Source organism: Myotis myotis, unplaced genomic scaffold, assembly GCF_014108235.1.
Source record: "Myotis myotis isolate mMyoMyo1 unplaced genomic scaffold, mMyoMyo1.p scaffold_m19_p_12, whole genome shotgun sequence".
Taxonomy (NCBI): Eukaryota; Metazoa; Chordata; class Mammalia; order Chiroptera; family Vespertilionidae; genus Myotis; species Myotis myotis.
In genome coordinates this window covers 25,328,181-25,335,297 of record NW_023416316.1, presented here as the reverse complement: position 1 = coordinate 25,335,297, position 7,117 = coordinate 25,328,181, and the positions used below count along the sequence as shown (strand labels likewise).

The window sequence follows — 7,117 nt, the reverse complement described above, 5'->3', positions numbered from 1 at the left end:
GCCCCGAGCAGCCCCGGAGGGAAGCGCGCCTGCGCGATTGGAGGGCGGAGGGAGCGGCGGCGGCTGAGTCTGCGCGCTGGCGGGGACCGGGAATAGCTGCCGGTTTATAAACCGGGGGTAAGCGGTGCCGAGATCGTTTTCTTCGGGACTTGGTCATCTTTAAAGTAACAGTTTCGCTTGGTGGTTTAGAATCTAGGCTTTGGAGTCAGACCTAGGTTAAGTCCTACTCTGACACCATCTGCGTGATCTTGAACAAGTTATTTAACCTGAATTCAGTAGTAAAATGATAACTACGGAACCCCTTCCCGGTTGTTGGGAAGATTAGATGTAGACTTTGAACACAATGCCTGGCACAGTAAGCTTCCCAAAATGATAGCAGCTGGTAGTAATAATGTGTCAATCAAGAGAAACCCCGAGATGATGGACCTGGCTTTCCTTTGGACAGAGCCTTAGGTTTGAGAGGAGAACACCTGCGTTCAAACGCTCACTTGCTGTGTGAGCTCAGGCAAAGGCAGCTCCTGGTCCCAAGGTTGGTATACGAGGTGTACCGGTTAATAATGCGGATTTTTTCAATAGCTGGAGTTACACAGATGTTGATATGTATGCTATTTTGTTGTATTGCTCCTTCAGGTTACCACTTGTTCTGACCCATGGCACGCGCACTTTCTGAGCTGCACTTCAAAACGTACCAAGAAGTGGAAAATTGGGTCTCTGAATGGTTTGCCTCAAAACAAGAAAAGTTCTATTGGGATGGTATCCACAAATTACCTGAAAGATGGGGGAAATGTGTAGCTAGTGATGGACATTACTTTGAATAAAGCACTTTTGATGTTTCTCTTGAAATTATCGTGTTTTCTTTGATTACAAAATCCACATTATGGTTAATAATCTGGATTAATTATTAACCAGTTAATAATGTGGATTATTAACCAATATTGCAGATTAGTTATTAACCGGTTAATAATATGGATTAACTTTCAACTGGTTAAAATGCAGATTAATTATTAACTGGTTAATAATACGGATTTTGTAATCCAAAGAAAACACAATTTCAAGAGAAAAATCAACAGTGCTTTATTCAAAGTAATGTCCATCGCTAGCTACACATTTCCCTCATCTTTCAGGTAATTTGTGGATACTGTCCCACTAGAACTTTTCTTGTTTTGAGGCAAACCATTCAGAGACCCAATTTTCCACTTCGTACGTTTTGAAGTGCTGCTCAGAAAGTGCGTGTGCCATCGATCAGAACAAGTGGTAATCTGAAGGAGCGAGGTCTGGTGAATATGGCTGGTGTGTTAATACTAATGTATATTCTGAAGAACCTATATAAAGCAGGTAAATGTTCAGATCTACTGGTTGAACTGGAGATAGAAATGTCAAGCCATTCTTATTGCTTTTCCCCTCAGGTCCCTCTTTCTCCCTCTCTATCTTGTCCAGGTGATAAAATCTCAAATTATATGTAACACCAAAAGCACAAGCAAGGAAATAAAAAATTCTATAAGCTGGCTAAGTTGAAAACGTGGGCATTAAAGAACGCTATCAAGAATGTGAAAAGGCAACTTACAAATGGCAGAAATATTTGCAAATTATATATCTGAAAAGGGGCTAGTATTCAGAATATACAGGGTGTCCCCAAAAATGTATACACACTTTGAATGATTACCAAGTCAGTGTTTATTAACATTTAATTTTCAAAATTAAGTAAGTTATCAGCTGTTAAAGGGTATATACATTTTGGGGGGGGACACCCTATATAAATAACTGTTACAATCCACTAACAAAAAGGCAAAATAGCCCAGTTTTTAAACGAGCAAAGGGCTTAAGTAGACATTTTTCTAAAGAAGATATACAAATAACCGATGAATACATAAAAAGATACTCATCTTAGTTATTAGGGAAGTACAAATCAAAAGCACAATGAGAAACCACTTTACACCCAATAAGATGACTAGAACTAAGAAAAACAAAATAGTAAGTTGACAAAGATGTGGACAAATTGGAACCCTCATGCATTGTGGGAGGGAATATAAAATGCTGCTATATAAAACAGTTTGGCTATTCTTCAAAAATGTTAAACATAGAAATACCATATGAGTCAGCAATTCCACAACTGGGTATAAACCCAAAAGAATTGACAACAGAGTTCAAACAAAAAACAAAAGTTTGAAATTACCCTAATATCTATCAAATGGTGGATGGGTAAACAAAATGTGGTATATCCATGCAAAGGAATATTATTCAGCCATAAAAGGAAGAAAGTACGATATATGTTAGAACATGGATAACCCTTGAAAACGTTATGCATTCCTTTTATATGAACTATATGAATAAGCAAACTCATAGTGACAGAAAGCCAATTAGTGATTGCCAGGGGCTGAGGGAAGAGGGGACTGGGGAATGACTGCCTATGAATATAGGTTTTCTTTTTGGGGTAATGAAATGTTCTGGAGCTAGATAGTGGTGAATGGGCCCAGGCGATCAGTGGAAGTTAATGAACCTGGTCAGGTGTGGGACTTGAGCAAACTGGAGTGAGGACACCTCTTAAAAGAGTCAGCTACTACACAGACCCCATGGGTAGTTGTCAAGACAGCATTTGGGCCCACTATTGCCAGATTGCCCAATGCTTCCAGAAACGTAACTGCTTCTCAAACGGTAAGCACATACGAGTCCCCTGGTGAGCTTGTTAAACTGCAGATTCTGATTCAGTAGGTCTGTGGTGGAACCTCAAGAATGTGCATTGCTAACAAGCTCCCAGGTATGCTATAGCTCCACTAACCACAATGAATAGTAAGGGTCCCCGCTCACAGGTTCTCAAACTTGGCAGCACACTGGCAGCATCCAAGGAGTTGAGCCAGTGCATGCTTAGGCCCTACCCCCAGAGAGATTCCGATATCATTGGTCCGGGATGGGATCTGGGTGTCGGGATTCTGTAAAGTACCCTCCCTACCCTCACCCCTTTACCCCTACATACTTCTAATGGGCACCAAGTTTGAGAGCCAGAACCCCATGTGACCCTTTTAGACTCGACAGCTCTAAGAGTCTCTGGGGGCTATGCAGTATTTCTAAAGAACAAGGTAACAGTTCTTCCCCAAAGTAACCTTTTGAGAATAATCAGCCCCAAGAGCCTCCTCCCCAACAAAGCACAGCTGAGATGCTGTACAAGCCCTGGCGTTTCGTAACTCTTGACAACCTGCTGGGTCTCCTCTTACAGGTAACTCCCTCTCCTCTGGCTTCCTGGCCTTTGTTAGAAAGTTTCATGTAACTGGGTCTGAATTGTTAGCTGACGCCTCAGCCAAGCAAAAACCTTTAGAGAAAGGAAAAAGAGTGCATGCCCCGATCTGTACCTCTCACAGGGTGACAGAGGCTGTGGGGCTTGCCCAGAGGGCAGCAGCATGAGTCATCTCCATGAGGGCACAAAAGGAAAACAGGCAAGGAGAATGGGCCAATGGATGCATTCTTGCCTCTCCCCATTTACAGTCTCGGGGAAAACCTGTGACTACATCTCTCTTCCTGCTTTGTACCTCTCTCATCTCCCAGACCAACTGTGATCCTGGCTGAAAGAGGGGTGCTTAACAAAGCACAGAAAGAATGGAAAGCCCGGACCCAAGCGTGAGGAGCAGCAGGTAGGTAAGAATGGAAGCCAGGAAGGGGAAAGAGAAACTTGGCAGTGTTTCCTGACAGGCCTCCTGTCTAAGAGCATTACTGGGGTTATTCATGCCGAGATGACAGGATGTGAACATATTTGTCTTTATGATCTAGTAAATAGCACATGTGTGTGGCTTTCTTTTTTATTTCCATTTTCACCCTGATTCCCTGGGGCTGTCCCCCTTAATGTGGTCACTTTGAACATAGTTGGCATCAGTTCATAATAGGAGAACATCTGGTGAGAAGGAGCACGCCACGGGGGAAACTGTCTGGGACAAGGATGCAGAAACACAGAAATTAGTCTGATCCTGTTGACTTAAGCTGTATTGATTTAGTAATCCAGGAAATGCAGTCTCTTTTTGCTGTGATTGACCAGGCAAACACTCCTGGAGAAACTTAGATTTCAATCTCCGTGAACCAAAAGATAAAGGGATTAAGGAAAAAAACATCATATTGGAAATTTGATCAATAAAATGTCTGCGTGTGTGCAAAGGGATTTAGGAAGCATCTTAAAGACTCACAAGAACTTTCTCTCCAAAAGCTATAAGGGGTGGGAGGGTCCAAATGATTCAACTAAGGACAGGGCCCAGAAAAAATGACTGTCAGCACTGGAACCCAAAACCCTTTGTCACTCCTGGATCTCCCATACTCTGCATTCCCCAGATCATAAATACAGCCCAGGGGACCTTGTTTCTTACTGCCTCTTCCGAGAAGCCTGCCCTGACTTCCTCCTCTGGCTGCCTATGAACCTCATGTGCTGGTGCTGTGGCATTTACCACACCTGCTATCCTTACTAGATTCTCAGGTCCTTGAGAACTGGGACCATCTGATTTATCTCAAATCTCTGGGACTTAGCACAATGTCTGGCACAGAGTAGCTGTTCAGTAAATGTCCGTGGAATTAAATAGAATGATAATACTGACCAAGCCTAGTTAGATGTTTCACCAGCACTGAAAATTCAAGGTCCAAAGCTGAACCCTACAGCCACCTTGGTTCTGCTTATACACCTGCAATGGTAAAGAATACTCCACTTCAGAACAGCCTATTCCACTGCTGTCTAGCTTTAGCCATTACATACTGCACTAACAATAGTAACAATAATAATAACAAACACTTATATTGTGCTCGTGGTTTTGAAAGCATTTTAAATGTATTTAATTTTTATAACTACTTAATGAGTATTTTCACTCATCTCAGTTTATAGATGAGACAACGAAGGCATGGAGATGTTAAGTAACCTGTTCAAGGCGACAAGAATGAAAGTAGCATCTGAGCTGAGGGAGGTGTTCTTCTCACTGTTTTGGGCTGTTTGGAGCGTATCTGGAGCCTGTGCCCACTTCTGGACACCACCAAGGGAATTTGAGCCAGGGCGCGGCCAGGTTAGAGGGAAGGGCTAGGAACCCTATCATGGAAGAAATGCTGAGAGGGAGGCCAATGCAGAAGGCTCGTGACCAAGGTGCCAATCTCCAAAGGACTGCTGGGGCGGCGGGCACAGAGGTGGGCTGCAGCCTGTGTGTTCTCACTGAGCCGGAGATTCACGGCGGTCTCACTGGGCAGGGTTTCGTCTCCCTTCAGATCACCAGGCCCAGGTCTGCACTCATGGCCTTCTCTCGTGGCCCCACGTCTCTCCGGAGTTGAAGACAGAAGTGGCAACAGGATGAGAGTCTGACCCAAGGTCCACGCTTCTGGGACAGGAATGCACCCGAGACCCTGCAGGGAAGCAAATTCACGTTGTCATGGGGCCCACGCTTGCAATGAAAACAAGTGAAGCTGGTTGGGCACTGGCCTTTTAAATGTACAGAAATAGTTTCACTTCCACAGATAAATGTGTTGAGCCTATTTTCCTTACAACAAATGACTTGGTCTTTTATTTTTCCTTTTTGACAAAGACGTAATAAGAAAAATGTTTTTACTTTTGTTTTTTATAATAAAATAAATAAACACAGCATATGTGCAATGAGAAATGGTGTCACCAGTCATCCTTGTTGCCGGGGCAACAATAGGGAGCTGAGGAGGCAGCTGTGACTGGGCTGAGGCAGGTCCAATGAGGCTAAGCCTTCCATTTTGTTAGAGGAGCAGCTAGAAATCTGGGTTTTTATATAAAACCTTCCAATTTCTAAAGGTTAACACTGACGCTCAAAAAACAACATGCAAGCTTTGTTGAATCCCTCTACAACATCTCTGTTGTATGATCTTCCTAGCTCTGCTTGCTTATCCCTGGGATGGGAGCTCACACCCACAGAAGCAGTTTCTGTCTATGGACTGCTGTCACCACTAGGAACAGATTTCTCACAATAAGTCGAAACTGATCACTTTATAGTACACCAGCCCAACCACCCTGACCTGCCCAGCCTCTGCATTAGTCCTAACCCTAGACTGCAGCCTCTGGGCCACTTCATTCATTCATTCATTCACGCAATCATTCACTCACTCATTTGCATGTGCATGTGTGTGTGCGTGTGCCTGTACACACACACGCACACACACACACACACACACACACACACACACACACACCAGGGACTAATTGCACAGCATCTGTTGAATTCGGTGAATCATGATGCGAGCTACCTGTGAGCAGAAAATGTGTTTTCTTTGTCCCTGAGTCTCTTGGAACCTCCTTACCACATCAGGCCTAGAACAGAGAAAGTCCCAGCGAATCCCCAGGTGGGGACACTGCCGCTTCCCAATTCCTCTTCTGGATAAAGGCTGTCAAGAAGTTTCTTGCAGACCTTGCATGTGCCTCTCCTGAGCAGCAGCTGGCACAGTGACTAGGAACAGCATTTTCTGGCCCTGTGGCCCCAAGCAAGTCACTGATGTCCCAGCCCAGGCCTCCCCATGTGTTAAATAGGGGCGTTAATGCCTACTTCGTGGCATATTTTGAGGTTATCTTTTTTAAAAAATATATTTTTATTGATTTCAGAGAGGAAGAGAGAGGGGGAGAGAGGTAGAAACATCAATGATGAGAGAGAATCATTGATGGGCTGCCTCCTGCAGGTCCCCTACTGGGGATTGAGCCCACAACCCAGGCATATGCCCCTGACTGGAATTGAACCTGGGACCCTTCAGTCCACAGGCCAACACTCTACCCACTGAGCCAAACTGGCTAGGGCTTGAGGTTATCTATAAGTCTTTTTAAGAGGGAAGTGCTACATTGACTCGAGGAAGTGGGAAGAAGTTGGAGTCCCACTGGGCTACAACTTTGGGCAGACAATTGAATCTCCATGAGCCTCAATTTCCTCTTCTACAAAATTGCCTACTCTACCTGCCTGTTCTTTGGATTCGAAATTAGAAATAATGATGCATGTTGAATATCCTGCACTGGAGGTTCAGGGAAGGGGGAACTGTTGTTGCTGTTACTGATAACCAGTAGAGGGCACCAAACTATTCTATAATGAAATGAAATGAAAGAAATGAAATAATGAAATGAAATGAAATGAAATGAAATGAAATCATCTTGGTAGCCTAGCCA

General features: G+C 43.9%; 2 long non-coding RNA genes across 4 annotated transcripts in view; one reads left to right on the top strand and one right to left on the bottom strand.

The window, feature by feature from the left end:
* Window positions 1–45: 45 nt before the first annotated feature.
* LOC118667286 lies at window positions 46–5,577 on the top strand. 3 transcript variants are annotated; one of them, XR_004971212.1, is made up of 4 exons: window positions 46–117; window positions 446–529; window positions 3,538–3,623; window positions 4,843–5,577. It is a non-coding gene; the product is annotated as an uncharacterized LOC118667286 (long non-coding RNA). The 3 variants fall into 3 exon arrangements; XR_004971210.1 differs by having other exon boundaries at window positions 87–529; XR_004971211.1 differs by having other exon boundaries at window positions 87–529; window positions 3,538–3,627.
* Window positions 5,313–7,117, bottom strand: part of LOC118667287 — a 66,307-nt gene continuing 64,502 nt past the window's right edge. Inside the window, exon 4 of the long non-coding RNA XR_004971213.1 lies at window positions 5,313–5,355. This is a non-coding gene — a long non-coding RNA (uncharacterized LOC118667287). The remainder of the gene's footprint in view (window positions 5,356–7,117) is intronic.